We start from the raw sequence: 8,586 nt of genomic DNA, 5'->3' as shown, positions 1-8,586 counted from the left end.
TGGCTCTAGGGAGGTTTGTTAATCTTTTTGTGGGGAGCATGTGCTCTAGGTAAATATATCTGAGTTCTCTGTGCAGAGGCATTAGCAGTTCATAAACTGTGGCTGAAACGAGAGCATTGGAGGGCAGGAGAATCTGTGCACGTTTTGTAATTAGCTATCAGTACCACAGTACAAAATAATAAGAAGCCATCCATTGTCTCTGATGTTCTAAAGTGGTTTTTCTTCTTCTTCTCCTCAGCTGATTAGTTTTCAGTGAGATTTGAGGCTACTCAGTACCTCGGTGCATCCCATTCATAATTCTTTGGAAATGCTTTTTTAATCTTTTAAAAGAAAACATTGAGTAACTAGAGGGAAAATGTGCTATTAAGAAGAGAGAGGAGGCTGTGTTTTTCTTCAGTTGGTTGAAAATCCATATTCCTTATAACACTGAGGGGAAACTGGAAAAAAAGAAAAGAAAAGAAAGAAGTAGTTGCTTGTGTTAGGGCCATATGGGAGTCATTTAGGGGATTGTGTCCATTTACTGTTCAATAAAACATGAACGCTTACCATAGCAACCGCAGTGGCATGTGGTATAATGCTGCCTCTGAGATGCAGGATGCAGCGTTTAATAGAAGAAAAATGCTCAGTTTTGAGAGCGTAACGAACCCAAGAATACTTTTCGTGATAATTTTCTTTTTTAACACCAGAAAACAAATTTGTTCAACAAAGCACTTCCTCCTACCAAGTAAATACACACAAAAAAGAGCATAGATAATAATTAATTCTCTGTGTTACTTTCCATTTTGGGAGGTCTTGTTTAGTGGTGTTAAAAGAGGTGGTCTGTTCAATGGAATCAGCACAACCACACAGTTTTGTTGCAGCCATAGTGACAGATTGTGATTTTATCATCCTTCTGTTGGTGCTGTAGAACCATAGGGAGAGGCAGATTTGGGCCCCAGAAGGTGAAATGCTTCATTTTTTAATTTTTCGCATCCATTTCTGTGCTGCCTACCCCATGCAGAATCCTTTTTCTGTGACTATCTACCTCAGAGTCAGAAACAGAATCTATTTCTGGGTACCTTTACCTCAGTTAGCATCCATTCCTGTGTTGTCTACCTCAGACAGAACCCCTTCCTGCTTGGCTTCCTTGTATACTCCAGAGCTTAGAGTGAGGAAACAAACTGGGTGATGTGTTGAAGACAAGTGGAGGAAAACACCAGTTGCATACCCTCCAACATTTCTCTGATGAAAATAGGGATGTCCCATTCCATAATGATACCCCACACATCATACTGGGTTTTATACCCCACACATCATACTGGGTTGCCCCAGCCACTCTAGGCAACCTTCTACATATATAAAAACATAATAAAACATTAAACATTAAAAAACTTCCCTATAAAGGCTAGCCTTCAGATGTCTGGAGGCATACCCTCCAGTGAAAATAGGGACATCCTACCATACCCTCCAACATTTCTCGAATGAAAATAGGGATGCCCTACCGAAAAGTGGGACATTCTGGGAACATATCAGAAACTGGGATGGCTTCTCTAAATCAGGGACATCCCTGGGGAAAAATGGGACACTTGGAGGGCCAGCAGTTGAATGCAACCCAACTCTTGTGAGGGTTCATCATCAAGCCTACCTTGTGGCAGTGAAAGCTGCGAGGAAGGCATGCTTTGCTGCCTCCATTGTATCCTCATTGTGCCAGCAGAGTTTACTTCCTGTGATATTTCAAGAAGTCACTACTTAGGATTTAGAGTGCTTCTAACATTCCCTTTCATCAAACTCGTCTGGGCTGTGTTCAACTTCAGTTTCAATCTTTATTGGGAATGTATCAGATTAATCATGCGTATTAATTACAAACTGTGCGTTATTATTTATCCATGATAAAAGTGTGTTCTTTGTGCAAAGATTCATAGCAAAATAACATTTCTCACCAGCAGAAGTAAATTAAATTGAAGTAAGACCCCTAATACCACCATCTGTACAAGTAAATTACTTTCCGAGTAATTAAATATGCATATCTGAGCTGCACACTGTACAGATGAACCAGGTTTTATTGAAGCAATATGCTTATAAATCCCTTAGGTATTAAAGATGAAGTATCATTGGCATTTTGTATTCATGCAGCTATGAATAAGGAGCACATGTGAGTGAGTGTGTGCGTTTGTCTGTCTGTCTGTGGGCTGAATGGGCATCATATTATGGCTGTCACATATTTTTTTAGGGATGTGTTTGATTAACTTTTCATGATTAATTATTATTTGCCAGCAAATAACCAACATGATCAGTCTATTTATATTGGTGACATTTCACAGAGATGTAAGGCTCCATAAGCTATATTAATATTGCATGTGTTTGAATTTACAACGGCAGGACGCTCGCTTGCCTTCTCCGGGTTCTGTGAAAGTAGAGCAATGCTGTGAAACTACTTTTCATTATATCGAGGGGATTCATTACAGCTGCATTCGTCCCTCCATGAAATACCAGTAGGCGACCAGTTGGAATTCATGGTCACAGCCCTTTATTAGATCATCAGAGTTTGTAGCCCATAACAAGTACAAGTACAGAAAGGAACAATATCATTAAGAAGTGACTCACCTACTACCCAACCGGCCATGGGTCTTGCAGAATAGCAACTCGCTGGCTAGAAATGTCTGACCTTGGCCCTGCGGCTATCAACACCCTGTTTTCACAAAAGAGCACAAATGAGCAGCATGTTCAAGTTATCAAGTTATATGGAAGGATTCACAGGGCTATGTTTTTCACACAGTGACTGAAATGATCTCAAGGTAATATGTACACCTGAAGCTTTCAGCACTCTTTTTTTTTTAATATGATGGTTTAGTATATGTGGGTATTAGATGTCAATGGGGGATAATTTGCCCATGATGAGCTGCTAAACAACTGAATGAGACTTCGGTGTGTTCTCTGATTTCACTCTTAGTGATCTGAAAATAGAAACTTCTTTAGTAGAGGGAGTAAAGAGGGAAAAAGGACCCAGGAGCAATATCCTGAGCCTCAAAAAAGGAGCTTTGTGGCCCCAGAAATAGCAAGATAGAGAGGAAAGTTACTATAACTGCATGCCATGGGAACTGTGACAAAATAACAACATTCAAAAAAGTTCATCATTGTCTCCTTAGATTTTCTCCCACATTTAAATATGGATACAACCAGTGCTTCTTCTTCTATTTTTACAAAAAAAAGTGTGCCAGTACAGTGGTACCTCAGGTTAAGGACTTAATTCGTTCCGGAGGTCCGTACTTAACCTGAAACTGTTCTTAACCTGAAGCACCACTTTAGCTAATGGTGCCTCCCACTGCCACTGCACGATTTCTGTTCTCATCCTGAAGCAAAGCTCTTAACCTGAAGCACTATTTCTGGGTTAGCGGAGTCTGTAACCTGAAGCGTATGTAACCTGAAGCATCTGTAACCTGAGGTACCACTGTACCCACCATGAAGTTGTAGCAATTGGTGCCACTGGAGAGAATCACTACATGATCTGCAAGCGATCAAAACCTCTCAATGCTCTCCTTTGTTCCCCCTTCAAAAAACAGTGCATTTTAGAGCCAGTTACCTGTGGAATCTCCTGCCAGCCTCACTTAGATCCGCTTTTACTGACCTTTTTTTCCAAGCTATGCCCTCTGCCATCCTGGATGGATGATATAACAGGGTACCGTACGAAGGCAGACTTTGTATATGTGGGCACTATACATTGGACCCAGGAGGTGATTTCTCACCTTTGCATTCATACAGGAAAGATGTCTCTCCCCAGCAGAGAAGGTCCTATGGCTTCTTAAATGCTTCAGTGACTCATAAAGTCACCCTTTTTGCTTTAGCAGCCAAAAAGATCAGAAACAAGACCCTGCACAATATAGCAGTGAACTGTAAGGGAGACGCAGAGATCTAAATAGATACCATTATTTGTGGCATGACACCCCTTTTGCTTGTATTTATTTTTGGATTCAGATTTGTCATGTTCAATGGCTAGTACAATCAAGTTATTCGGATTGGATTGCCATTGTTACAGTAAGTGCCACAGTTTTAACATGCAGGGGAAAGGTGCTGGTACTGTCTACCCCTGAGTACCCCCAGGAAAAAAATCACTAGATATGACTGCAGATAGTCTAAAACCAGAAATAACTTAGTCATGATATTACTTTAATGTCGTTGTGAGTAGTGCTTGTAGTCTGAATGAGTCAAATGAATGCGCCTTCTTTTGTTATGACACCCTGCTGTGCAGATGTGCTTGCAGATCAGCCAACAGACTATATCAAACGCCCTATGTCTAAGTTTCCATTGTCACCCAGTAGCCATATTGGTACATTTGCTTGCGGAATAGTTGAGACTTCATTCTTTTTTCTTTCCTTTTTGTAAGAGGTAGCTGCTTGCAGCCTCAGTTGCAGACGCACTGCACATTTAAAGCACATTGCTTCCGACAAAGATGTAGTTTACCTTTCATAGAGTTACAATTCCCAGAACGTTTAGCAAGCCACAGTTTCCATGTTTCTTAGGGGGAAGTCATGTGCTTTAAATTTGATTTTAATGTTCTATAAATACGGGGTGTGCACTCCTTAACCAAGACTTTGGTTGATTGGCATCCAGTGCCCTTTTTAAATGTGTTGGGGAGGGGGTGCATTATTGGGTTGTTCCTGTTTTTGTTTTTATTATGTATTTTGTGTTTTTATATTGTGTTTTTATATCGTAACTGCCCTGAGACCTGCAGGTATAGGGCGGTATAAAAATTAAATAAATAAAAATAATAAGCCATGACTTTTTTTTTTTAAGGTGAGTTTGACATTATGGGGAACGGCTGAGCATGATTTTGCTATGATTGACAATATACTGCTGCAATCCGGAGTACTCTTAGTAGGGATTACATCTAACTAAAAACATTGGAGCTTACTTAAAAGGAAACATGCTTAGGATAATTAACACGGGACATTCCTTTGGAGAGCTACAAAACTGGTGCTATAAACCCCATGCCTTGAAAATTATTATATGTTGCTATATGAAACAACAACAAAAAACACCAATGTATTGTGCAAGAGCAGGAGGGAGAGATAAATAAAAATTTTCTGCTTTCGGTTTTGCTATCTAACAGTAACATGCCTCAAAATTGTATTGAGAGATGGATATTAAGTCTCCACTTGCCATTTCTAACCATTAAGGCATCATTTTGTTCAGGGACCGTTGAGCCTTTTGCAAGCTAGGAGTAGCATATCCCATCAGGATTTCCTCCTCCTCTGTCTAGCTTTCATCTACTTAGACAAAATTGAGTTAAGAAAGAAACCTTCACCTGAAAAGCTTTTTGCTGGTTGCTGTATCTTTAAAGCTTTAAAAGCCTTTCCCCCCTTAGCATTGCTCTTTCCTCTTTTTTTGCGGAAAAGGTCCCTATTTTTCTTATATTTTCCCCTAGAGAAACAGCATCATTTGAACATTTTTTTTTGGGGGGGGGCAGCTGCATTTCATTGTGAAAGAATAAGTCAGGGCAGATCAATCATACGGACATTTTTATGGAGTGCAGGGGAGGAGGGGAGCAAGGCCCCCAAATAAAAATCTACATTTCCCTGTCCAGATATTTTTATAACTAGCCCTGCCCTCAACAACCCTCACATCTCCATTTGCCAACAGCATGCTAATGTTCCAGAGAGATATGTGTTAATGCTTCCTTCTCCCTCATTAATGGGATGCTACTTTGTGGAGGAGTATCACACCTAATGTGCAAATCTTAGTCATTTTTAACAAATAATAAAACCTTTTTATCCTCTGCTGGTGTTTACTTTTCAGCGCCTGCAAGTTTTTTGTATCTGGGAAATAGCCTTGGCCAATTTTGTATCGATGTGGTAAGATGAGAAACAAGCAGATATCAAATGAAAATGAAGTATCTTAATAGATATGGGCCGGAGGCACTGGAAAACACTATCATGCATTTCCATTTTCTCTGATCCTCCTAAACACTTCAGATTTCACCTTTTCACCTTTGAACAAGATGGCACTAACTTTGATCCTTTCAATTTTGTTCAACTCCAGGCGAGGGCAAACTACTTGAAGACTGTTATCATTTAGATCTTTGACTCCATCTCACCTCCCTGCTGTGGCCCTGTTTTTTGTTTTAAATAAAAATAAAATAAGCTTGAAAAATACTTTGTTCAATATTTATTTTAGCATTTAAAGTCAGTACTCTACGTCATTTTACCATAAAACCGAATATGTACATAAAAATAAAATCTACAGTTGCAAGATTGAAATAACAGCCAGTTGATTTCATTTAAAGGATCCAAGTACTGCTTTGTATAATGCTTTTTTAATTGAAAAAGAAATTATATGAATCCGGGTCACTGAAAATGTAATGCAACTGAACTGTGGTGATACATCAGATTATGCTCACAGTTCAACAGCATAGTCAGAGATAAACAAACTTTCAAGTATCCATCACAGTTTTACATGTTCAAAGACACACAGATTTGTAAGATGAGCTTGTTAGCCATTTTGCAGCATCTTGTACACAAATGCTTGCCAAAAGTTTTCAGTTATTTTGAGTTTACCTCATGTATTCATTTAATTGCTAAAAAGAAAAAAAAGGTTAGCCATGTTGTTCTATAAGAAAACTCATATTGGGGCAATATTGCTCCCCATTTTTATTATACGAAACAAAATACCGCAGTGTGCAGGCTTTCAAGTTTTTCAGAACTCTTCATCAAACTAGCTAGCAAACAGAGAAATGGTTGTGGTGGTTGATATTGAAACCATGGAGTCTACATGCGCTCACTGTCTGAAAAATGGAATGGGGAAGAGGCAGCAAAAATTCAAATGAGGTTCTTTTTAGTACTACACAGGTATCAAAACAAGAAGTATAATTTGGTTGATTCCTCATCTCTGGCAACACAAGAACAGGCTGTTGCTCAGGCCTCTACCCTTCCTTAAGCAAAGCATGCAGATTTCTTGACAGGTGGAAGATAGGAATTGACAGGAACTAGGAAGTATTTATGTTAGCAAAGGTGAGATGGTGTGCTAGGCAAAAAGCTAAATAGGGCAGCTTTATCTAGCAGTTTGGAGATACAGGCTCTGTGGATTCGACAATGGCCAACCCTGCCCCACATTACTACCTAGCCTAGAGTTTCCCAAACTTGGGTCTCCAGTTGTTTTTGGACTACATTTCCCATCATCCCTGACCACTGGCCCTGCTAACATAGGATGATGGGAGTTGTAGTCCAAAAAACAACTGGAGACCCAAGTTTGGGGACTGCTGATCTAGCCTGATGAAGAGCACCAAAGAACTCAAATGCTTGCACACTATTTTGTGATATTTTGATTGACAGCAAAGAGGAACAAATCAATAGCTTCAGGGTGGGGTAACAACAACAACGACAGATTTATATACCACCCTTTATCAAAAGATCTCAGGACAAGATAAAAATACAAGGTGAAAGCAGAAATAAATAGTTAAAACAAAATAATACCCTGCTCCCACAAACACATGAAAAAGAGTATTGGATTTCAGTCAGCACAAGGCCTGGTTGAAGAGGAACATTTTTGCCTGGCACCTAAAGGTGTATAATGAAGTTGCCCTATGAACCTCCCTGGAGAGAGCATTCCACAAACGGGGAGCCATCGCAGAAGAGGCTTGTTCTTTGTTGTCACCCTCTGGTCCTCATGTGGAGGAAGCACACGAAGAAGGGCCTCGGATGATGATCACAGGGTCCGGGTGGGTTTAGGTATTTCGAAAAAAACTATCCTCCCATCTTATGGAGCAAATTCCCAAACTACAAAGAATCTCAAAACAGTTTCAGGTGTTTCATTTGCCTTAGTCCACTCCACTTCACCTTGGGGAGGAGTTGCGGTGGACCGCGTGGCCCCCCACTCTCCTCCGAGGGCAGGGGATGAAGTCCCACATTGCCTGGGGAATCCTGGCCACGTCGGCGATCAGCCAGCCAATCCGCTGGCTGGTGGGGGCGTGGCTGGGACCATTTAAGATGTGGCGCGAGCCGGAGGGCTTCCTCTTGGCTCGCTTCTTCTCCCTCCCTCCCTCCCTCCCTCCCTCCCTCCCTCCCTCAGTATTTTACAGGTTTTTCTTCTTTGGCCTTGCTATGGACCTTGGTTGGTCTCCATTGAGGGGCCTGGTAGGAATTTTTCCACTTGGCAAATTGGCTTGGGCCACTTGGTTTTCGCCTGACTCATAGCAATCATCACAACTTTGTAAGGTTTGGTGGTTAGGCATTGGTTGATCTTATGATGGGGAGGGGAGGTGCAGCCATAACCTGCCCCTCCAAGCTTAAGGGTATTCCATTAAAGGAATCTGGGGTGTGTGGATCTTGTCTGAAGCCTGGGGTAGGGCTAGGGCCATGCCATAACCCTGGCAGGAACACCTGGAGGAGCTTGAGTTACTTTGCATCGATGGAGCTCCCCCTTCTGGTGTTTTATCCTTACAGGACTCCCTGCGCAACAGGCAGGAGTCAGATATAGTCGGGTCCATTCAGTGACTAAGCCAATACCACTCACATTCTGTAATCAATAAAGTTTGAATCAATAAAGTTTGCCCAATAACGTTAATCTAATATTTTGTGTCCTGGTGTGTTTTATTCTTCAACGAGGGGGTGGTTG

At 41.0% G+C, this 8,586-nt stretch overlaps 1 long non-coding RNA gene across 1 annotated transcript in view; it reads right to left on the bottom strand.

Moving 5' to 3' along the window:
• Positions 1-357: 357 nt before the first annotated feature.
• The window catches only part of LOC310710382, a 32,090-nt gene continuing 23,861 nt past the window's right edge, over positions 358-8,586 (bottom strand). The window contains exons 3-4 of the long non-coding RNA XR_014528011.1: positions 2,584-2,668; positions 358-437 (exon numbers count right to left, since the gene is read on the bottom strand). This is a non-coding gene — a long non-coding RNA (uncharacterized lncRNA). The remainder of the gene's footprint in view (positions 438-2,583; positions 2,669-8,586) is intronic.

Source organism: Podarcis liolepis (genome assembly GCF_965112155.1).
Source record: "Podarcis liolepis genome assembly, chromosome: 6".
Classification (NCBI taxonomy): Eukaryota; Metazoa; Chordata; class Lepidosauria; order Squamata; family Lacertidae; genus Podarcis; species Podarcis liolepis.
Note: the sequence above shows the minus strand (reverse complement) of the source record. Positions and strands in the feature narration are given on the sequence as shown.